Here is a 24340-nt window from a genome sequence, read left to right as displayed (position 1 = left end):
CGAGGTAAAAGAAGTGCCACACTTGAGACGTGAGCTCATTGAAAGGTTTGACACCGGAGTACAGCAGGTGGAGCTGGAGTTCTGGTGAAAAGATTACTTTCTTATGAGGTGATGAATGCCACGCAGTAGCCACCGTGAAAAGAGTGTCATTCATAGACTGTACATTAAACATGGAGCAGGCCTTCAGCTGCCACTGGGTTACTGCTCTGATATGGAAAAAAAATAACTTGAATATAAAATACTACTACTATAAGATGAGAAAACAAATTCCCATTTTGTTAGAATTCTTATTTTAGTTTATAAGGAAAATGAACCCACGGAGAAACATCAAAGTCGTATCATTTCATATCATCGCTACTCATTTCTCCAATGCCCCCTAGATGACAGTTGAGAAACTACTACTACTACAGAAAATACTGCATCCACTCAACTCAGGCAAATGGAAAAATACCACAGTAAAAAAGTTAATATAAGACACAGAAACCTGTTAGTTGACCTTGAGGTGAGTGATCTAAAAGGCAAAAGTAGAAGAACTCTGATATAGACCAAATCGGTGGAGCAAATAAGGGCAGATTGGAAAATGACTGAAACAGGGCAAAAAGCTAAAACTGCACAATGGCAGAAAGTCACATACAGGGGGCACTCTGTTAATGACATTTGTAGTTACGTTGCGAATACACAGACAACGGCTTTGTTTACATTTGATTTTTGTAGGAAATACATTGGATTATTGTGCTACATTTGCTTTCTCTAGTTTGTCTTGGGGTTTTTTGGGGACTTTTTGCCCTTCATTATGACTCCCAGGCGTAAGTCATACTGGTTTTAGGAGAGAGACGTAGGTACTTACAGTATGTGAAGAGTTCCGACTGTTCAGTATTGAGTTAATCACCCGGCAGGAACAAACTTCGATGTAAGTCGAGGACCTCCACCACTGCCCTAGACAAGAGCATCAAGGACTTCATTAGACAAAAAAAATCAAAAGTCATCACAGACATAAACACACTACAGTAAGTTTTTTTATTATTGTTATTGTATTGGTTGGTTTTAAATTTAGTGCAGTGTACAAAGTAAAAAAAGAAAGCTGACAGAGACCATTAGTTTGACAAGTGGTTGTCCTGAAATAAAGGACATGACTCGTATATGTTTGTTGATGTGCTTGTAATCCTGTTTCATGCTCCTGTGGAGAAGAGTGGCACCATCCACCCCGGGCATGAAAATCCCTGCTGCAGGAGAGTATCAGCCACCTCCGCAACGCCGGGATGACTGATGTGTTTATGCATTCTCTTATCACATTTACCCCACAATATCCTCGCCACAGACTACTCAACATTTTACAAGGAGTGATTCACAAACCATCAAGAACTCTGGTGCATTATTTCAAATCGTGGGGGCAGCTGGGCTGCCGCTGCTGCCACATTTCTCTTCATATGAGCGGCATATTGACTATAAAACTCCAATCCTGTCTGTGAAGTAATATAAATAATCTGGTTTGAGGAAAACTCAAGTACAGTTTTGGATAGTTCTGCCACAGAAGAGTGGGGCTGGGGGGAGTGGAGGGGGGGCTGGGTTAACTCACACCTACTTTCTACAATGAGATCCTGAGTCACAAACTTCAAAGACAGATTGAATTTATAAAAAAAAGTGCAATTTTTGATTATTAAAATGTGTTAAACCAAATTCAGTGTTTAAAAAAAACTTCATTTTTATTCTTACAATTAAGCACTGACCTGCTCATTAGTACTGCTACAACCTTCGCAACAAATTTCACAAGAGACAAAGTGTGTAGGCCTAAAAATAAAAAAGTAAAAAATACGTAAAAAAAAAGTAAAACAAGAAAAATAACATTCAACACTATCAAATTTTTCCTTTAATTTGTCCTTAACTGTTATTCATTCTTCACACCAAAATGAGACTTTTTTTTACACTTATTATTATTATTTATTTTTTTTTTTTGAAGTTCTGCTCTGGGTACAATATATAATATAAAATATATAACGTTCAGTTGAGAGATTGAAACAGGCGACAAAAAGATGAACAGAGACAGTTGTTCAATTTTTGCTAGGTAGCTCTCACAGAACTAACGGTCGGAATTAGAGCCACGGATTTAAAAAACTCTACCTCGTGGATATGTGCGCCTGACATGGAGAGGTAAATATATTACACTCCTGTTACTTTGAGTGATTTATTAGAGAGTGATCCTGGTGATTTGTAGGAGTAGGAGTGCGATCCAGGCTGCAATGTTCCATTTTGTCGCCCTCCTCCTCCTCCCCTTCCTCCCCCTCAGCTCCCCAGGTCGGTGGTTGTATGAGATTTTAGTAATTTTTCTGTGTTCATACCAAAATTTGCATTATTCATTTTTGTGTGAGAAAAACAACAGTGGAACAGCAGCCTACATGATAGCTAGACAATCAACACAAACCCAGGGGATAAATGTGCTTTTAGAATTAAATTTAAGGTAATGTTTATTTTCTTCTACTCCATATAATTAGCTCAAAACTCAGGTTTGTTTTAAATCATTTAGAAGGCTGTTTTTTTACCACCTATTTAATGAGTTACAGTGAAAAACTTTCGCAAGAAAGGTTTAACAGAACATGTGTTGATCTGCAGGGTATTCTTGTATAGATATATATACATATATACATACATATATACATAAATATATATATATATAATTTATATATATTGCTATATTCTAGCTATCACTCTTTGCACCCGGCACAATATTTCAAAACTATTTAACCGGTGGACCACACGGTTCTTTCACCTCTGAGCAGAGATCTAATAGCCCCAGATTGTTGGACTCGCAGTATGGAAACTCTGAACCCACCCCCGCATCCACTTCCTCCCAGGGGAGTCTCCTGGCCCATCTTTCCGTGTGCTACACACTCCTTCACATCCTTATGACAGGTTTCATAAACCAGTGCCGAACAAGATAGCCCACCGGTCTGCGGCTGTGAGGCCTATGGGACCGCCTCTGAAGAACGCACCAACATGGGGGGACAAGCCAGTTCTCGTGTTGATCAATAATCTTCTCCCTCCACCGTCACTCTGTCACCTACCATTTCTGAGAAAACAATAGAATAAATAGCACAGCCAGGATTTGTTGCCTCCAATGATGGATCATGGCTGATAACGTCGCCTTGGAAACTGTGCTGCAGTGTACTCACACTACACACACTCACACTACACACACACACACACACACTCACTGACACACACAAAGACAGTGTCGGCAGCAGTAGCTATTCTTACTCCCTGCCTTTATGTCTACTCCCTTATTGGCAGAATGTCACTGTAAACATTCTTCTATTGCTCAAACTGACAATAGAGCAAATAAATGCCTGGCGTCTCCCCCACAACCTTTTATACTTCTGAGAACACTGAGGGAAAACATGCAGGTTCATCCCGGCTTTCTTCCGCCGCTGTCAATGATAATTTATACCTCGTAAAGACAAATACAATCAGAGGCTAAGGGAATAAATATAATAAGTGCTGTTTCTCAATGCTTCCCACTCTGTGCTGCTGTTTACGGCTCCATCCACCATCTGTTGGACATGTGATACCTGCGAACACCACAAACAATCCATAAGCTCTGACCACACACACACACACAGACATTAACGTAGCTTTTCTTCTCGCTCGATGTTTACATTAGGCAACACCAACACCACCTCAGTAGAGCTGAATGAGAAAAAAAAAAAACTACTACAAGCAGGGGGTCATCTGCGTAGAAGAGCACATCTGAAAACACCCCCCGCTGGATGCTTTCCTGGTTTCTTCTTTCTTTCAGTGGTGTAAACAACTACTGATTACATTGTGAACACAAAGACAGCACATCGGAACGGGAATGTCAAACAGCCGCACACAGAGGGCAAATCAAAATGGACGAGCCGAAGCAGTACATTTAGCCTCCCGCGGCTTTGACTGCCTAAGAGAAAATCAGCCGTGGCCAACTACGGCAATGCTTGAGGGACTGCCTGCTGTCAGCCCGAGATGAGCACTCAGAGTTCCCACCACTGGTTCCGTGTGTTCTGACGGGCTGTACCTGAAATGAGCTTTTAGCTGCCAGCCTGTCTGACAGGAAAGAGCAGAACAGAGCTTCATGTTTAGAGAGGAGCGAGTGAGAAAAGAGAAATCTGAGGCACTACAGTACACGCAAAAAAAGAAAAGAAAATCAGTGCTGACTGAGTCACTATTAAAAAAAAAGTATTTCTGTGGATTTTTACTGTAATAACTTTTCGCTATGTAAAAAAACTAATATTGTATATATATAATCTGCCACTTAAATTCATTAGTTTCAAACCAGGTGGGTCAAAGTTGTGGCCCATGGCCCATTTCTGGCACTTGAGCATTACCCAAATCTTTAGTAAACATTTTTTTACCTGCCAGGCTGAAAAAAAGTAACTAATGGATGACATGAGTGGGAAAGGAAACCTTGACACACAGAATTCTTTAATAGATTTGTATATTTTTATTTGAATTTTCTGTACTGTAATGTCCAAATAAAAATGCATGAAATGTTAAAAATGAATGGCAAATAAATTAGTTCAAATTCAATGAATTTGTATGCCAGGAAATTCAAGTATTTTTAACTAGTTTGGGTTTTTTTTTTAAGTGTTTTTCCGTTATTTAAAAAAAAAAGATTAATAAATGAAAAGCTTTCATTTCTCTGATCAAGTGACTGTTCAGTGTCAGTAAAGAATTTTGAAATGAAGGCCAAAAAATGTGACTTCGGAGCCAAATTCCAGTCAAACAAAATTTTACTGTTCAGTTCGGGATGAAAATCTATTACTGCCCATAATCACCATCTGTGTCATTATAGATAAAATTAATTCCGAATTCAAAAAAGTGTTTGCACGTCAATGCACAGATGACACTGTTACCTGCAGAGACGATGGCAGTGCCGAAAAAAAAGGGGATCAAAAACCCAGACCAAACTTTGACACTTTTGTCCTGTAGTCCCCAGCCATGCCTCACAGCGCTTCATGTTAATTACATCCGTGTTCTTCTTTCAGGCCGTAACTCTCGTCAGACAAACTTAATATGAAGTCGACTGTTGCTCAAAGAGACATCTGGGTTCAGGAGATGACTTTGTTGTTTTTCTCCACAACATCTGGCCTGTCAGCATAGGTGCAATATAACGCCTTCACGGTGAAGCTAATCTTGTATAACGCTGCTGTCACCACTGCCACGCGACAACTGCCAGGAACGAACGAACGAACGAACACACACACACACACACAAAAAGAGAAAACTCTGTTGCTCTCGCTGATTAAACAGCAAACTTTTGCAGTAATACTTGCAGTAGTGATATGTAAAGTATACACAAAAATAAGAAAAATGGATATTAGCATTGATATGATGTCAAATGTTTAAAACTGTAAAATACACATTGTCTTGGAACTGAAGAGAAAAATGAGAAAAATAAGTTTTTAGAAGTTCACTCGTATTTTACCCAAGTTTTACTACTCTGCTCACACAGAAGAGACAATTTGTAAAAAACATGATGATTTTTTTTGTAGTAAATGGTGCACCCATTATCCGGCTCTTAAAAATGATGAAAAGGATTTGAAACTACTGAAAAACATTTGAAAAAAAAAGAGAAGAAAAAAATGAAAAGGCAGAGCGGGAGTGAGTCAGAAGTACTTAATTATTCAACAACTCCTTTTCAAACAGCTGCGGTGGATTCAGACAACCCTAAGACAATGTCTTTCCCTGATAGTTCCGTTACTTTAAGCGGAACATACTTTAATTAATTAGCAGAGATTAAATATAATGAATCCAAAAAGCGAAGACTGGAGCCTGTGTAGTTCTACATAAAAGCCAAATTGTCAACTCCGTTATAATAATAAGAAGAGGCGCAGGGACGAGCATCTGTTCACTTTGTGATGTGCTCAAGACATTAACGAATGTCTGGCTAATAATTAAGAACAACATTTTTTTTTTTTTCCTTCTATTTTTCTTTGTACTTTTTTTTTTTTTTTTTTTGTTCTTCTATTTTTCTTTGTAAGGCAGTGAGAGTAGAAGTATCAATAAATGGACAGTGTGAGAGCAGAGGAAACAGAAGCAGAAGCAGAAATGACCTGGAGGTAAAAGCCTCCAGGACCAATTACTGCGTCTGGTCACCTCACAGCAGGACTCACAGGGCTCACATACCCAGCAGAGATGGGCACATGTGATTATGAGCGCAGTCTGCTGGTGGCTCAGAGGCCTGCGCTTTCTTTAGCTGTTGTGTCTCATGTGTGCCAGCAGCACAGCTTCTGTCAACAACCATGTGCTGATCTCAGATCAGGAGTAACGCAGCCAAATGGCCACCAAAGAATCCTTCAACCAAACCCCAACAGCAGAAAAAGAGAGAGAGGAAGAGAGAGAGAGAGAGAGTATGCACAGTATGTGAAATGTGTTTCTCTCTCACTTAACCAGAATATCAAACAAATACACAAACCACAAAAAGACTGGAGTACACTAGAGATGAGAGTAGACTGAACTAAAATAGACTTCAAAAAACTAGAGTGGACTTCAAAGGACTAGAGCAGACGCCACTCCAATAGACAACCAAAGACTCCAGTAGACTCCAGTAGACTCCAGTAGACTCCAGTAGACTCCAGTAGACTTCAGTAGACTCCAGTAGACTTCAGTAGACTCCAAAGGACCAGAGATTAGACTAGACTTCATTAAACTAGACTCCCATAAACTAGCCTACACTAGGCTCCACTACAGTAGTAGTAGACTAGACCAGACTGGACTACACTCCAGTACACTGGACTCCTCTAGACTAGACTGGACTAGACTCCATTAAACCTACAGGACCGGAACTGACTGGAACGCACGTGACCAAACTAGACTACAGGACCGTAGACTAGACCAGACTACACTTCGACTAGAGTTCACCTGACAACACAAGACGAGACTGGGACTGAATAGATTTTTTTACTTTATACATACACATGCTAACGATCTTAGTCTTAATAATAATAAGAAGAAGAAAAAAGAGCTCAAGTTCATTTCAACTTCATTTTGTGAATTAAAGTTTGCAGACTCATTCACTAACACCTCCTCATAGTGAGGAACTCTCAATGTCCTCCTAGTGGTCAAGGACGGTGGGGAATAAGATAAAGCAGGGCACCAAAAAAAAAAAAGGGACAGTGATTACAGGCAAACCAGAGGTTGAAGGGTTGGCTGTGAGAGAGAAATGAAAACATGTAGGGAGTTAATGGAGGTTGAGAGGAAGGATTAGGAAAGAAGTGGCGAGAACAAATGAATTCCTCACTGTTCAGTGCACCGGTTGCTACGTGCTGTTGGTGTCACAAGCCGGTGGCCTATTTATTCCAGGCATAATTACACGACACCGCGGGCCGCACTCACGCCCAATGCCGGGTTAAGTCGACAGGTGACCCAGATTTAAAGCGGCCGTGTCCTGTAATGGCAGCTGCAGTCAAAGAGTCCGGTCTGCTTCGCTGTAACCCATCTCATCTGTCATCGTAAAAGTACAGCTTCTAATTTGTGCTGCCCACTGCAGTCCCCCTTCTCCCCCCGCCCCCTACACTCTTCCTCCATCTCTGATCTGGTTCCACTTACACTTGCATAGACCCACGTGAAAGCACACACACACACACACACACACACACACCTTGGCTGGGTGCTAACCGTTAATGTCACAGGGCTGGAATCGATTTCCAGAACCAGCGATTTAATTACCCATGCTGCATATAAAACACCACAGTGACCAATCACTGCGCTCCGAGCAGCATGAGCCAGTGGGGCGTGAGGTATCTCACCTTACAATCCTGTTACAGCATTAACCTATTAGTGCTTTTCAAACACAGCGGGGTGGAACGGAGAGAATGAATGAATGAATCCTTGGCCTCCTCTTCTCTTCAGCCACCTTTAGTTTCAACTCTTGGTTATCTTTTGTTCCAGTTCTGTTAATTCCAGCAAAAAGTATTAAATCAATTTTTTTTGGCAGGTGGACTTTTGGTGTTTTTTAACAAATTGTTTTATTAAAACCATGACTGTAACACAGTTACAGGACAGAGGAAAGTGGACCTTATGATTGCTGCCAACTCAGCACAGGATTATTCCTTTAATAAAAACCTAAAATTGTATATTTTCTACCAGTTTTATATAAATATCCACTGCATTTTTAACATGTATTTGTGTTAATATCATGGGAAATCAAATGTGTCCTCAAAAAACTCTAAATGTTTGCAGCTGTTTTTGTCTCAACTTCATATGTACCGTGATGCCATGACCTTGTCTCAGTCCATCCTTCAACTGTCAAGCTATTCATCCATCTTCTGTAACTATCCATCTATTCATCCATCCATCCATCCATCCATCAGCTGCTCACCAGTTCATAGTCATTTCATCCCATTTTGTCACTTTTATCGTCAGCCTGTACCAAAGGCTGGTCTGATTTTTTAAAATGTGTTTGTTATTGTCTAGTTTTAAACAATGTCCAGGACAAAGTTCCTGGCAATTATGATGTTTTCACAGAAGGAATTATTCCTAAAAATAAATGTCAAAGATGAATCATTAATTTTTACTCTGATCCGCCAATGTAACTCACATTAAGCAGCTGTTTCCATCCCTTACTTTTCACACTAGCATTTTAGGCTTCCGCACGTGTCGATGATATTATTATGCTTACATTTATAATTAAGGAAGCAAAAAAGTCACCTCTTATCTGTAGCTACTTTTTCTAACCATGTCGGAACTTGTACATTTGTTATCTTATCTATCAAAGAAACTAAGGTAAATTGTAGTTAAACCAAACTAGAGATTTGTTTCCTCAATTTTAGGAAACATTTTTTTTCCCTTGGGCACGGTGAAAATGAGATTTCACACATACGTACTGATGTCGCTGATTTCTAAGCAGCAAAGTCAGAGCTGTATGAAGCAGCACCACTGACAACAAGCCCTGCTCGTCTGTCATTGGCTGAGGATTATAGAGGAGGTAAAGCGATGACCGAGACAGAAAATTATAAACTATTCTCGTGAAGAGAGTCTGTCTGGCCAGACAGTGAGACAGGAGACTGGCATTGAACATCAGAAATGTGTATTAATGATGTCATCCCCGACCCCTAATGGACTGGAGACATCAGAAATAATTTTTTTTTGGACAACCTCGTCCCTTTATAAATTTGGATTCCTGTGTATTGCGTACAAAAAACTTTTAATCTCAAATATTACAATATATATCACTGTAAGTTAATTTACTGCCAGAGTGAATTTGTCCGTGTTGGTTTGAGGAACATCTGTCAGTCTGATCTGATTTTCAAGATCTATGATAAAGGACAAATCCCATTATAGTTTGATATTGTCCCTCGGTGATTACTCTCCTTTGTGCTGTCATGGATTAAAAAGAAGATTTAAAGACCAGAGAACACAGGTCTACACCGATCACATGTAGGAAATCAGGGTTGGGGTCTTTCTGTCCACTCCACCTTACGTGTGAAAACACCGCAGAGGGTTTTCAGACCTTTTTTTTTACAAAAATCAAAAGATACATATTTAATTCTGGGACGTATTTAATTCTTGTGAATTAACTTAGACACTGTGACTTCATCTCCAGAGGTGAGGGCGGTGAGATCTGTCAGCCTGTCTAAGGTGAGAGACGAAGCAAACTGACATCAGAGATGTGTAATAAGTCGACCCCGCTGTTCCTGTTTGGAGATTATGTGAGGACTTCTCTCTGGGGATGGGAAATTCAAAAAGCAAGCGTTTGAGATTAGTTTGTCACTCTGCATCAGTCGCTCGCTGTCACCGCCTGAGTGTACTTCACAGTCACATGGGAATAAACAGCGTCTACGACTTGTGGGAGTGTAAAAAGCACAAAAAAAAAAATGAAAGTGCAGAAATGTTTTCTCTCTCTCAAAATTAGATGTGAGTGTTGACTCTGGGGACAAGTCTTTTTTATTTGATCAAATTCTGATAAAAAAAAAACAGCTCAAATTCTATAATTTTATTTTTTTGTATTTTGTAGGCATGTGTTTTAAGTATAATTAAAAACTTTCAAGTAAGATCAACTTAACTCATCCTTAGATAAAGTAATATAAGTAGATCCAAGATGGCGGCGCGCACGGACGCAGCATCTTTTTTGTTTTCCCCTCATACGCCCATGCCACAGCAAACCCATCTACAGCCGCCAAGAGTTAGGTTTTTCCTTCAATTTCGTTGTAACCCCGTGTTACAATGACAACAAAGGCCATTCTATTCTATAAAAACAAGTCCAGATACTGGAACATGAATCTAGATTAAAGTGATGCCAGTTCTCCAGCAGCCTTCACTTGAGCGGCCCGTTTATTGCAGTTTGACACCTGACACCTGGAGCTCACCTTGGTCAGGGTCAGCTGCAGAGTCATCATCGGTTAATGGTGCAAACACTGCAAATGGCAAGAAAGCCATTACAATCCATTGTGAATTGTGGACAGTACGCACTCCCAGACCAAACCGAGCTGTGTTTGCAAATTCATTCACATTTATCTCTCGTAAAACTCTGTAACGACTGCAGCAGCCGGAGAGAAAATGAGAAGTGCAGCCATTAAAAGAAAGGAGGTCTGGGATTCTGTCCAATTAACATTTAACCTGGATACGATCAACTGGAGGTAGAGAACGAGGGAGGAAGGAGGAGGAGGGTGTGGGGGGTGTGGAGTGGATTACCCTCATTGTGAATGCATGTCACTAATGGCCGCTTTAATCTATGGCGGATGCCAAATTGATAGGGATTTAAATGAAAATCAGTTTATGCGCGCCACAGCTTTAACCTATTACTTTTCAAAACCGAGGCCAGAAATGTGGACATAAAACTGCAGAGGACAAACAGCTGCATCGTAGCGGCGTCCATCCTTTTTTTTTTTTACACAAAAATGTCAGAAAAAGTATATGTTATAAAATATAATGATCTTTTTTCCCTTTTTTCTTGCAGTTCTACTTATTTGATGTGAAATCTGCTCCTGTTTAGTTGAACACAACACTGACTCACAGGAATTGAAAAAAGTCAGTCTTCAAGAATTTTCCACGTACCGGTCATGTACCGCAGCTTTAAGCGTGGATCCTGCACTTGTTTCCATCAAGTATAACTGAGACGGAAGAACTGATATCAGCTGCACACTCGAGATGCAATCCCAATATTTTACCTCCCCAGTGTTAGCGTACAGTAGTTGTCTCGGTGCTCATGTACCGCAGCAGATGTTTAATTTTGATATTCAGGCCCTTCCTGAAGGACTCTGGGAAATGAGGCCCCCCGCTCTTGACAGAAAATCATTACTAAAAGAATACTATATGTAACGTATTCCTGGATAAATAATGGAGGTTTCCTCACGCCGAATGAAATCTGGAATTGTAACTTTTATTGATTTACAAACTCCAGGCTCGCGTTGTCATCATGAAGGCTAATCTTTTTTTTTGTTATTCAAATATAAAACAAACACCTGCAGTGAGTCACTCTTGACAAAGTGAGCCGCTTCACCCCGCTCATCCCTCTCTGCCTGTTCAGCAAGTGGGGAGGGGGTGACGGCAATAAATCAAATTCCCCTCCCTGCTGTAGTGCTCCGCGGGTCCAAGAGGACAGTGTCCACTTCCTTACATTAATCTTTTAATGGACTCTCTTCTCTTCTCTTTGGCAGCAGCACTTCCTGCGACAGGTCAGCAACAATTGCTGGGGTCATTAGTCCTCTGATAGGCTGAGCGATAAGATCAGCAACAATGGGGACAAGGTGTGAGGGAGACAGAACTGTGTGAGCAAACAGCGCTGAGGTGAAGGGAGAAGAGACGTCTTTGCAAGGTCATCCCGAGACGGAGATGTCGAGGGGGACAGAGACAGCGGCGCAGCGGTGGCATTGGACGGTGTGTGTCGCAGTGCTGGAAGCCCTGAGTGTAATTGCACATCATGCAGTCAGAGAGCCTCAGACGACAAACTGTCTTCAATGATAAATGCATTAAATTACTTTGATCGCCAACTTCACAGTCAATGACGAGGACGTTTCAGCTGATTCCTGTCCCCTGGAAACTTGAACAATTTGAAAAATAACTGAATTTGTCTCTGAGCGACGTTGGGGAAAAATAATCTCAAATGTCTTTAGTGCGACGCTGGCCTAGAGATCGAGGCTGTCTGGCTGATATCGCGTCGGTCAGATTACCGGGAATTAGGCTGAAAACAACAAGATTCTTCCTCGGCATTAAGTATTTAACGCAACAAAAGGACGAGATAAGAGCTAGGACACTTGAAGTTATCGTCCAATTCTGGCCACGACCGGGTTGAAAACTAAGCACAGAATTGGTTTAGTTTAAGTGGAGCAAATGGACAGGAGCTGATGTCCTGATGGTGACTGAACGTATTTCTTAATCTACACCGGGGTGTGAGGGTAACTGGGTAAATGTGGCCCACCACTCACAACAAGTCCCCTGAGAGACCAGACCAATTGCCACTTCAGAAATGAATTCAGTGACCTGCAGTAATGTGGAATTCATTAGCACACCAGTTTCCTCCAGCCCTGGTGTAGTACGGACATGTGTGTGTCGCTTGTATAATTTTACCCTAATTCTGCGAAAACGCATATAGATTAGATAAGAACTTCAATGTTAGATTTCCTGCTGCTGTTTTCGACAGAATCTCCATAACAAAGATAAACTAAAAAAAAAAAACTCCTCTTCCAAAACTTGCTGCTTGCTTCACGTACAAAACTTCATAACAAAGATAAACTAAAAAAAAAAATCTCCTCTTCCAAAACTTGTCATGCTGCCTGCTTCACGTACAAAACTTTTTTTTTGTACTAGTTTGTTTTGAGTTCCATTTAAAGTAGTTACTTTGCCTGCAGGCAGTGTCTTAAGAATGTGCACCTAAAAACAATCCACTGAGGTTGTATCAGCATTGTAAAACTCGCTCACAACAGGTGGTTGACTTCAGGAACAAAAACGAAATCACAAACAGAGTTTTCAAACAAACTTTGTAACAACACAACAAACAAACTAAACCGTGGAAATTCACCTGAGAAGGTGGACTCACACACGTATCCAACAAACTCGTATGTATCCAACGTTCCTTATTTAGAATAGAAGAAAAGAGTACAGCGGTCAGATGCAGAATAAGGCGCGGCACTTCTCTCATGTTATTATTTCAGAAGACAGAGAAACTGATTAGTTCTGGGAGTAAATGATCGCTAATTAGGCTAAGTGCTTCGGAGGGAATATTTTAGCTGAAAAACAAAAACCTAAATGACTCCTCACAAAACGCAGGACCACAAACAGAAGATTGTCATCTGCAAACTGCATCACTGTGATACAGTTTTCTGGAAAACAAAAAAGAATCCAAACAGCTTATTATTTTAGTGTAGAGTTGTTGTTTCAAGGACAAAACAACAACAAAAAATGGGTTTTAAAAGGATGATTAATAAAGGACATTTTCATTAAGTCAAAAGGAAAGAGTTTCAACCCGATGTCTTAAATCAGTTTTGTTTTTCAAGAGTTGGGTATGTTTCCAAAAAACAAAAACAAACAAAATAAAAAAAGCCCAGACCACGTCCTTGTTGCTGTAACTATTTTAAAAGCCATTAAACTTCTGGCATTCTGGAACAATACTTTGGCAAAGGTAGGACACAATCGATGATTCTCCTGTTTCTGCCGCAGTGATAAAACCTCGACAGGAACCTTACAGCTACGAGCCCAGAGGCTCCTTTTAAGAATCTGGATCTTTTGAGAGACCAAAGAAGTGCACCATGGCATCCCACGTTGTTGGCACCAGCACTGAGAGCTCTTGCTGCTGGGCTGGGAGACACACTGTATAAATAGCCGTCTCTGTGAGCCATGTTCAGCAGCCTGTGACTTCTAAGAATGCTGCTATTACATATTAAATCAACTAAAGCCTGTTTATCTACCTTGTAAACACATGCACGTGACTAATTACACTGCATATCAACTTAAAAGAATTCAACCTCCATCAAAGTCACAACTGTTCAAAGGAGGAAGAATTTTTTTTTCTCTCCCCTCGTTTTCTTTTATTCTCCTGCCAGGACAGGATTAAAAGGTGGTTATCGTTCGATTCCTTTAATGTCACCTCTCTCCCTGCTGCCGTTTCAAGCTAATTAATTTTTTTTTTTTTTCTTCTGAAGCGATGCTGTATTGGCTGACTGACAGGTACCGCTGGAATGTGTGACCTTCTCTGTGTTTGTTGTCCTACACCTCAGAAGTTCTGCCTGTGGGATGTAAAGGAAAAAGTCCAACTTCTCCCGCAGTAAATATATCCCTGTCAAAGCAATTTCCAAAGACATTTTAACGCTTGAAAAAATGAAATTAATATTTTTGTTATACACTGTTATACACACACATACAGAGATAGATACAATTCCTGTTAAACATACTGTATATACATATATACATATACAGCATATGTACATTTTGAAAAAAAATGTAAATTTCTTTTCTGCATGTTTCTCATCAAAATGTACCGTTTCACAAAAGCTTTTAGTAAAAAAAATTCTAAAACATTTTGTTCGGAAATTTTTTATAAATTTGATCTTTTCTTCATGTTTCTCATCAAAATATAGCTTTTCGAAAAAAAAGTTATATCAAAAAAGTTATTTAAGTTAAAGTTATTTCAATATTGTTTGTTTTCTGCATGTTTCATATGTATATACAGTATGTGCAATTGTGCAGATGTATATTACACATATACATACATACATAGCTAATATATATATGTTTAGGTATGTATGTTACACGTATGTTTGTATACATATATAGAAACATATAAATATACATACATAAACACACATATGTAAATACCGTATATATATATATACATATATATAGATATATAGATAGATAGATAGATACTACTGCAGTGAAACAATGTGTGAGGTTTTTCCAGAGTGCTGTAGAACAGCAAACTTAACTTTGACTCATCCCCTGGAGTGGGCGGAGAGAGGAACTATGGCTCAGACAACAGAGGCAGGTGTTTGAGACAATCTGTTATTATCACAAACATGTTTTTTTAAGCCACGCATTAAAATAAATTCTAATTACTGAAGAATCAATTAGAACAGAGTTTGTTTTTTTTAACATTGAAAAAAAAAAAAACTCCCCTCCATCTGTAAAACAGGATCCACACAGCGTGGGCACGGCCTTGGACCGTGTCTGTTTTCACACAGATTCTTTTCGCCCCGGCCCACTCTGAGGTTTCTGTTGTTCTGGCTTGTCAGTGGGTGTGCACACGCATGTGTTGGAGTACGAATACAATGTGTGAGGACAAGCCAGCGCCATGTTTAATTGTCCGTTTACTGAGCTCAGCAGGGAGTGAAGGGCCTCCGGTCAGACGACACACCACTTAATGGTTGTCAGAGTTCATTTTTAGAATCCCCAAATATGTCTTTTTAAACGTCGACTGTAAAGTCAAAGAAGCAGCGTCGTTTTTTTGTTTTTTTTTTCTGCCATCAGGCACTAAAAGCTTTAAAATGCCCTATTTGTACCATTACAGTGTCATATTTTTTTTCTAAGAATTTTACATTCCAGTGCTGCGCTGTCACCAGCTTTAAGCACTGGAGCGTTTGACACATCAGGTGACTTAGTTCACAATGACACACAAAACAAAAATAGCACTACCTGGATCGGTGCTGCAAATCATTTTCTAAAGATATTTTTGTTTCTTACCAACAGTCACAACAACAGTTTACAATTCCAACCTAAGGGAAGGTAACAAACAAACAAACAACAAAAAAAACATTTGATAAGATGCTAGCAACTCGTAGTGTGGGCGAGAATAAAAATGCCCATCAGAGTCAAACGCATGGATCTGGTGAAGCTATGTTCAAAATATGAAACTAACTGAGGAGAAATACAGCCCAAAGGCTTGCCCTCTGCACATGCTGACAAAACACAACACAAATCCATCCATCCATCCATCATCCATCCATCCATCCATCCATCCATCTATATTGAGTTATCTATGTGTATAAAGATATACATTTATAGATAGATAGATGGATGGATATCTATGTGTGTATACATTTGTATTTATATATTTATAAATATAAATAATTCTATAGTGTATGTGTAGTAGTGACCATATACTGTATGGTAAGAATCAAATCTTATTGTGTCATAGAGATATAAGGCCATAGATCAGTACTCTAGTGTATTAAATATTATAAAGTATGTTCTGTTTATATGAGTAAATATACAGTATATTTATCATTTTCGGTGTAGGTAGAACACTTTAACCTGGTTATTTAAATAGTAGCTCCCAAGCCAAAAAAGTGTGGACACCTCTGCTCCATTATATGTACCTTCTAATCATAAAGATCACACAGGTTTTTGACCAAAGAAAATGTCCCTCAGGACAATGAGTCTGTGAATTTCACCGATCTGTGAACCGCAGGAGTGGTGGTCTGCACTTTGATACTGCACCCCGGGAGCAACAGGGTTTTTTTCTTTTTGTTTGTTAAAATCACATGGGGGCGCTAAATCAACACTACCACAGTCCCATCAGGGCCGGTCTTTGAAATGCAGGATGAGACAGTGACAGCAGTGCGGAGTAAACAGAAGGGGAGTTAAAATTGGAACGGCAGAAAGAGAAGTAGCGACGACGCAAAGACAATGTGAAGGAGGAAACATATAAAACGAAACAGAGACAAATAATCTGACCGATGAATGCATTTAGATTGTTTCCCCACTCGCCATTTGTGTCCGTGAACAGATTAGAAAAACAGTGTGCCAAGAGCTCTTCAGGCAATCTCTGCAGACTGGCACACAGAGATGTGGCTGCAAATATAAAAACGTCTGAGTGGTGAATCGCACAACATTCCTCAAACATTAGCGCCGTACAGACTTCCCTGGATTACTTTCTCGGGGCTTTACTGGGCATGTTTTATAAATAAATTACCATTTTTATTTTTTTTTTGAGATCACGATAAACTGACACTCCTCCTGCATCTTTCAAATATATCCGTGAAAATTTGAAATGATCAAAGGAATATTTGATGTTATTTGGCATTTGGGAAATGACTAGTTTTTTGGTAAATCTCTTTTTTTTTTGCAAAAACATTTGTACCCAAAAAGCTAAGTATTTATTTCCCCACTGACAAAAAATATATTTTTTTAGGTTCAGATATAGTTATATTTGGTTCAATTGTTTTCACATTAGATCCATCTTGGTTCTGCTATGACTATTCGTTTACAGGGAGGAGATACAGTGGAACCTCGACGTACGATCCGTTCCAGGACCGAGCTCGTAAATGAAGGCACTTGGATCTCAAATCATTTTTTGAAATAACAGAAAAAAAATGCATCTGTTCTGCCCCCTTATTAGTGCTAATAACAATGGAAAAAAAAAAAATATGGAAAAAACATGTTTTCAATTGCCAGGGTCATCATGCATTTCTTCTTCTCACCACCATCCTTACCACTCATCTTCTTAGGACTCATCACTATTAGGAAGAATAATGCACAAAACAGAGATAAAATCACGTAAATAACGCAAATACAATACGCAAGACTCGCAGGAATTCAACGTGTGCTCGGCCACCTGGCGTCGGCGTCTAAGCGTGCTCGTACCTCAAATTTTTACTCGTATCTCAAAGCAAACATTTGCTCGAAGGCTTGCTTGTATCTCGAGGATCCACTGTTCTGTAATCCTCTGCTCTCACAGCTCATCTCAACCTTCCCTTCGAAGGCAGAAAACTGGGCAGCAGGGTGTTTTTGCTCTTTTTTTTTTTTCTTTTTTTCTTCACCAAATACGACGCCTGACGTTCCAGAGAGACCTGGCTTTGACTTGTAGTCCTCTTTAAACTTGTCAACTTGGCATAATTTGTTCTAATTAAAGAAACAGGTATGAGTGGTGTTGATAAGTGCCGTTAAAGACGGTCCGTATCTCAGGGCTGCACTGCTCTCTGTCCTCTGGGGAAGCAATAATGGCTAAGTAAACATCATTTGGACGCACAATAAAAGAGGTTTAATGTGTGTGTGTGTGTGTGTGTGTGACACATTCCTCATACTACATCCACTAACCTTCGAGTTAAAGCTCCTGTGTGTGCTACTCTTTAGTGAGAGCAGTGGAAAAGCTAATGAAAACAAATGATTTGCGCAAATAATTGCAGCTAATTCTTAAAAAAAATAAAAATACATTCACATTTAAAGGCACCAGAATCAACCAGGGTTGTTCTTTTTGTGACCATCGTCTACACCATTCTACTGATTAGTTTAGCTAAATGAAACCTTTGACTCCTCACATACATTCATAACCACTTTTTGTAACTTTCTTTTTTAACTTTGAATTTGTACAGTGTGAAGAAAGTGTAGTTTTACAAGTTTAACTGATCAAACTGTCACATCTGCAGTTTCCTAAATGAGACCTATTCTACCTTTGGAACCCATGAATTTTTAATATTAGCCTTTCCTCCAGTGTTCCTTCAGTATTTTAGGCAAGCTGTGGTCCATTAACCATAGATTTAAATATATTGGCTTCAACTCCCTCTGTATATCAGCTTCATATTTCTGATCAAAAATCCTGGAAAAAATGTTTATATACAAATACTGTCATTTTGACCATGATTTCCAAAGTGTTTCACCAAATCTACACTTTGAACGGGTTCTGGTAACAGTATTTATTTTTTGTACAAGACTAAAGTAAGTTTGCTGAATTGTGGTGTACCTCAAGGTTCAGTTCTTGGCCCCTTCTCTCTACTATCTGTCGATAGTAGAGAGACCTCATAAGCAACCTCATAAGCAACCGTTACCTAAAAAATGCAAATGTTGTTGGCATCGAACTAATTAAATTTTAACAAAACAAAAAATTACAAAATCTGCTTTTCTCAGCCAAATTAAAGTCTCTACTATGTAGATCAAATGCATAGCTGGATTATCAGGATTATCTACTGTGTGATAGGCCAAATGTTTGAATCTTGAGTCTGATGCACAGCAAAGCTACACAGCATTTGACAGGAACACAAAGGCAGGGATTTTTTTGTTGTTTATTTGTCCTCCCCTTATTGGCTTTCTGTACACTACAGGATTGGATTTAAAATTGTCTTGTCAGCATACACACAGATGAATGATTTTGTTCATTTGCTCCACGTTTTCTGAGATCAACTGATCAGTTTGTCTTAGTCCCCCTTAGTCAGACCAAAGTGAAAATTCAGGAGGATCAGGGTTTCTAGACTCTGAAACAAGCAGCCTTCAAATATCAGACTGGCCCTGTGCCTTTGCCAACTTCATTTTATTTATCTGATATTTTTCCATCCACAGTCGGAGTAAACATATTAGAAACCCAAGTCATACTCCACTGCACCACGACATGGTGTATTAACGTCGGCAACTTTAGCTGACCTTTGTTTCGCACATATAACTGAACCCCCATTGATAATTACCACTTAATGGTTGTTACTATTTATAGGTATTAATTAACCACTTCATTAAGTTGCCCGCAATTCCTTGACTACACAGTTCCAGTACTTCTCTCTTCTCATTATAACTCCTTAAACATTCCTCATTAGCAAAAGAACTCCTTAAAAAAATGAAACTCTTTTGGTCATAGCAAGCCACCGGACCAAGACCTGGTCACCTCGCCCGTCAGTCCTGGTGACACCACCTTTCTCTGACTGTCTGTCCATCTTCCTTCGCCTCAAATTTCTTCTCCCTCTCTCTCCCTTTGTGGAACATCCCGACTTGTCTCCTTCACTACATCCTGTTTCCTTGCTTTTTACACCTTCTCAAAGGTCACTTACAGATGTTTAAGCAGGTGTTAACGGGGAAGTTTAAACGTCAACGTCGTCGCATACATGCTCACATGTCCCACAAACGACAATCCGACACAAGAACACGAACCCAAAAAGCTATTGACTGGTGACAATGGAAATATTTCACCAAGACTAATCCCTTTAGAGCCTTTGTCATTGATGATAACATGGAAAGGGGATTGAGTGGGATTGGGCTGGCTTTCGTCAACGTGATAAATTCTCCGCAGACCAAGTGGGAATGTGTCAAAGTCAACCTCCAAAACCTTGTTAAACAAATCCAATCCGGCGAGGGATTGATCTGGAGCAAGGGCAACACAAACTCTGGAGTAAACACAAACAGTCTAAGAAACTAGAGTACGATCTAACCTTTTACTGCTAAGCAATATTGACATCCAAGAAAGCCCTCTAAGTCAGTTTAGAACGAAAGAAGCCTCCTGCGGAAGCGACGAAACCCACTGAAGGCGACACAGTTTTCAAAATTGACTTTGTCAAGGATTAAGTACACACATTTGCATCTCTGAAGGCTCTGACTACTCCTCCAGGGCCAGTTTTGGCAACTTAGTAGTAGACATTTTATAATCTGACAAAATCTTAAAAGGTGTCTCGATACCAGCTGTTCCCATTTAACCCTCTTTAACCCACGCAGCATCACACAGCAGGCACCCCTACTGGTGTATTGTCATCTGCAGCCAACCTGAGGACAGCCAGGAAACCCACACACGCAAAAGGATATATATTTATGTATACAAACATAGATATATGCATATCGAGTGAAGGTGATTTATTGTCATGGTGACACAGCGGACCACAACACAAAACAGAATGTGTCCTCTGCCTTTAACCCATCACCAGCAGGAGGCAGCTCCACCCAGGGAGCAGTGTATGGGGATGGTGCGATGCTCAGTGGCACCTCAGTGGCACCTGGTGGATTCAAACCTGCGAACTTCTGGCCATATAAATATAAAATTATACATTTATATATAAATATATATACATATATATATATATATATATATATGTATATATATATACATACACATATATATGTATATATATACGTACATGTATACGTTGCCCTGACAAACCAGGCATCACATTGTGAATCTACTGTATTGTACAACTAGGCTATTTTTTTTTTATCAAATCAGATTTATCCTTGGCTCTTTTCTTTATCCAAATTTCCCCAACACTCTCTCTGTAAACCAAATCAATACGCCGCCACCGGCTTTGTATCCATCAACAAACAACTATGCAAATACAAATCCATACACTGACAGCAGAAAATCACTGGCTCGCCAATTAAAGTCTACCATCGCTCACAGGCGTTTTCAGGAAAGGTGCCGCCGACTGCAATAACAGAAGTGACAAGTCCTGCAGAGCCGGCGTGTGAAAGTATTTTCATACACAATGGTACAACCTCTTCCTACGGCGTACGGTACTACAGTAAGAGCCGGTTCACAGCTTGGTAGCTGCAGGTTATTAGGCTTAAACCACTGGAGGATCTGAAGTCGAGAGGTCGTGCTGCAGGTGCAACGCTCCATGCGGTCAGGCTGTCCTGAGGTGACTTCTACAAATGTCTTATCCATCCGCACGCACGATTATTATCCCCGTAATCTAAACACACTCAGTCGCCCACCGTCTTATTTAATTGCTTTGCTGTTTGAACAAGTCATACGGCTCATACCCTTTCGAGAGGGTTTATTCCTGCAAATAATCATGCAATCTCAGCCGCGCAGACAAGTGGTGGACGGCAAACACGCAGCGCTGTGAGCCCTTGCTTTTTTTCTTTTTTTTTTATTCAACACGTTACCGTGACAACAGCATGAAAAATGGCCACCGAGGCATTTCACTTATAAAGCCTTGTGAAGCAGAAAGATTAAGGTGTTGCTCAGATCTGCAAGATTCAAAGACAAGATTCAAAGTAGGATCCTGAACACAAGTGAACACTTGACTCTGAACTCAGTATATATCGACCAGTCTTTTCCTATTAATGTCACAATACAGGGGGAAAAAAAACTGCTGAAGGAAACTGAAATGATTGTACTGCGGACCACAACATGTAGAGTACATTTTTCGTTTTCGTGTATTTTATCCCCTTCATCAATCTTCTGTATATATTAAATATCATCTACCATTAAGCTCTTGTTTCAGATTTTAGAGGAGTACTAGCGTAAGCAGCGATAAGTAGAGATGAAAAAAGCAGAGCTTTCCCTTTTGGCTTAAACTCCAAAGCAGGCTGGAGATTTGAGTCAACTCTCAGACGGAGCGGCAGCAGAGTCTCCACCTCCCGTCTGCATTAATCATCCTGAAGATCATCTCAAACAGGAGACGGTGGGTCGAGGCTGGGGAATGAAGAGGTGCTAAAGGTGAGGGGGGGCGGCGATGAGGTAAGTCACGGGGAAGGTCCAAAGAGGAAGGAAGGGGGGGTCTGTGGTGGGGTGACAGACAGGTAATGAGGATTGGGAACAACGTGGCTTTAAAAGGTTGGAGACCGCGCTGCTCTGGGGCCAGAAGGCTTTTTGGCCCATATTAATAGGAAGTGAAAGCAGATATGGGCGGCCGACACAAAAGCAACCGGGATGAAAGTATAGATTTCAGACGTTAATGTATTTTCCACTCCATTACATGTCCGTCCTTACACGATTAGACTGCTATTATGTCAGATATATATATAAAGACCTTTCGTGTTTGAAGTGTTCAGTTAATGACATTTAATTACCAGGAAATGAAAGATGAAATTAATCTGCCATTTTAAACATAAAGGTCACCACATGGCAGTGACCTGAATAGACTGACATTTTCTGTATACGAGCTGCTACAGTCTGAAGCTGCATTCAAAACATTTCACAGGTAAGTGTGGCAGCAAAGTTTTTAGATCCTATAACACTGCAAAAAAAAAAAAAAAAAAAAAAAGTATAATTAATGCAACAGAAAGTCAATTCTAATCTGGTGATGCATTTGAACACAAATTAACGTTCCGCAAAAGCCACAAAGTGAAGTGAAGTGTCTTTTCTAACATAATAAATTCTATCTTAATGAAGAGCCTTGGAACAATACCTGCAACACAAGAGGTTGGAACTGAGGCAGATTTACCACTGGGTCTTCTTTTTTTTTTTTTTTTTTTCTACCTAAACCTATTCTGTTCAACAAGAAACAGTCAGTCATTATCTGGTCAGGCTTGACCTCCAAACTAATGAACCTGGAATCTCTTTTTTTTTTTTTTTCTCACCGAATCTCAGCTCATCCCTAACGTGTCCATAGTGTTCACCGATTATATTAAATCTCTATTTTACAATTTTGCAATTTTTATAATGATCTTTTATTTTTTTCCCTGGAGAAGCCCTGCACTCTGGCTTTGGGGCAGCTCACGGCTTAGTGCAGTGGTTCCCAAAGTAGGTGGCGGGGACAGGAGTTATTGCAAACGGGGAGATCAAATGAATGGTTTTTTTGTTTGTTTTGTTTCCCCCAAAACGTATTGCAAACGGGGAGATCAAATGAATGTTTGTTTTTTTCCCAAAACAAGACAAATTCATTGATTTGTTTCTTTTACTATTTTTCAGTGAGGATTTTTAAGGGAACGGTTAAATGGACTTTTGAGGTCCACTAAAGGCGTGACTGTTGGAGTTCTGGGTCAGGGGTAAAAAGGGTTTTAGTGATAAGAGGAACAGGTTTGAAATTGCCGATGAAAATTCCACCGTGACTGTGGTGTGTTAAGCAAGCTCTCAAAACTCCTACGCTCCCCAGTGGCTCTTGAAAACACCTCCCGCTCTTCACTGACGGGTCAAATGCAGACGATAGGCTAGCCTTCTAGATACTGAATATTTTTAAAACGTGTAACAACTTTTGTGGAAATGCGATTCAATCATTAAAATGTTTACAACGGCCACTTGGAGCATTTCTATAGGTTTGTTCGCATCACCTTCTTTGCCGACTCATTTAAACCATACAAACATCCCCGCCATTTGCCGACTCATTTAAACCATACAAACCCCTCCCCCACCTCCCACCGACTTCACCGCGATACAAACGCCGTCGTGTTCACAGACAGTTTCTGCTGCCGACTGCAGGTTCCCTGGCATTCAGCAAACACAAAGTAAAACCAAACAGTTGTTAACCTTTATTAAAGTTCCTGCATCATCAATTACAGTGATAATTGTACTCTGCGCTATAATGAGTTTTTAATGCAACTAAGTGTGACAGTGATTAAGCAAGGCAATGCTACAGGGACTAACTTGAGGGTTAAAAGCGAAATTGCTGTCAACGGTACAATGGGTATGAATGCAGCCCGGAGGTATATCTGCCTCAGCTTCATTTGGTGCCGAGCAGGAATTTAGGAATATTAAATCCTCTATTTCAGCCTTTCAAACCCAGGCTTTATGGAGCAATATCTGAAATGTAAATTCATTTTTATCAGGTTCTTCATGTCCCGGGTAAGAAAACAGTGACACAGAGGAGAATTATGAAAAACAAAATACATAAAATAAAAAAGTCTGAAAGTAAATATTCAAGTTCTAGTGAGTACAAATAGCTCCACCATAGATCTGTGGGATCGACCTCTGGGCAAAACACAAACACACTCGTATGCACAGACCCACACACACCAGCTGAATCAT

At 40.0% G+C, this 24340-nt stretch overlaps 1 long non-coding RNA gene across 2 annotated transcripts in view; it reads right to left on the bottom strand.

The window, feature by feature from the left end:
- The window catches only part of LOC103382874 (uncharacterized), a 64132-nt gene that overhangs the window by 9798 nt on the left and 29994 nt on the right, over positions 1 to 24340 (bottom strand). For both annotated transcript variants that reach the window (XR_003050299.1, XR_521960.3), the window contains exon 3: positions 848 to 936. This is a non-coding gene — a long non-coding RNA (uncharacterized LOC103382874). The remainder of the gene's footprint in view (positions 1 to 847; positions 937 to 24340) is intronic.

The sequence above is a fragment of the Cynoglossus semilaevis genome, chromosome 8 (assembly GCF_000523025.1).
Source record: "Cynoglossus semilaevis isolate Cse_v1.0 chromosome 8, Cse_v1.0, whole genome shotgun sequence".
Classification (NCBI taxonomy): domain Eukaryota; kingdom Metazoa; phylum Chordata; class Actinopteri; order Pleuronectiformes; family Cynoglossidae; genus Cynoglossus; species Cynoglossus semilaevis.
Note: the sequence above shows the minus strand (reverse complement) of the source record. Positions and strands in the feature narration are given on the sequence as shown.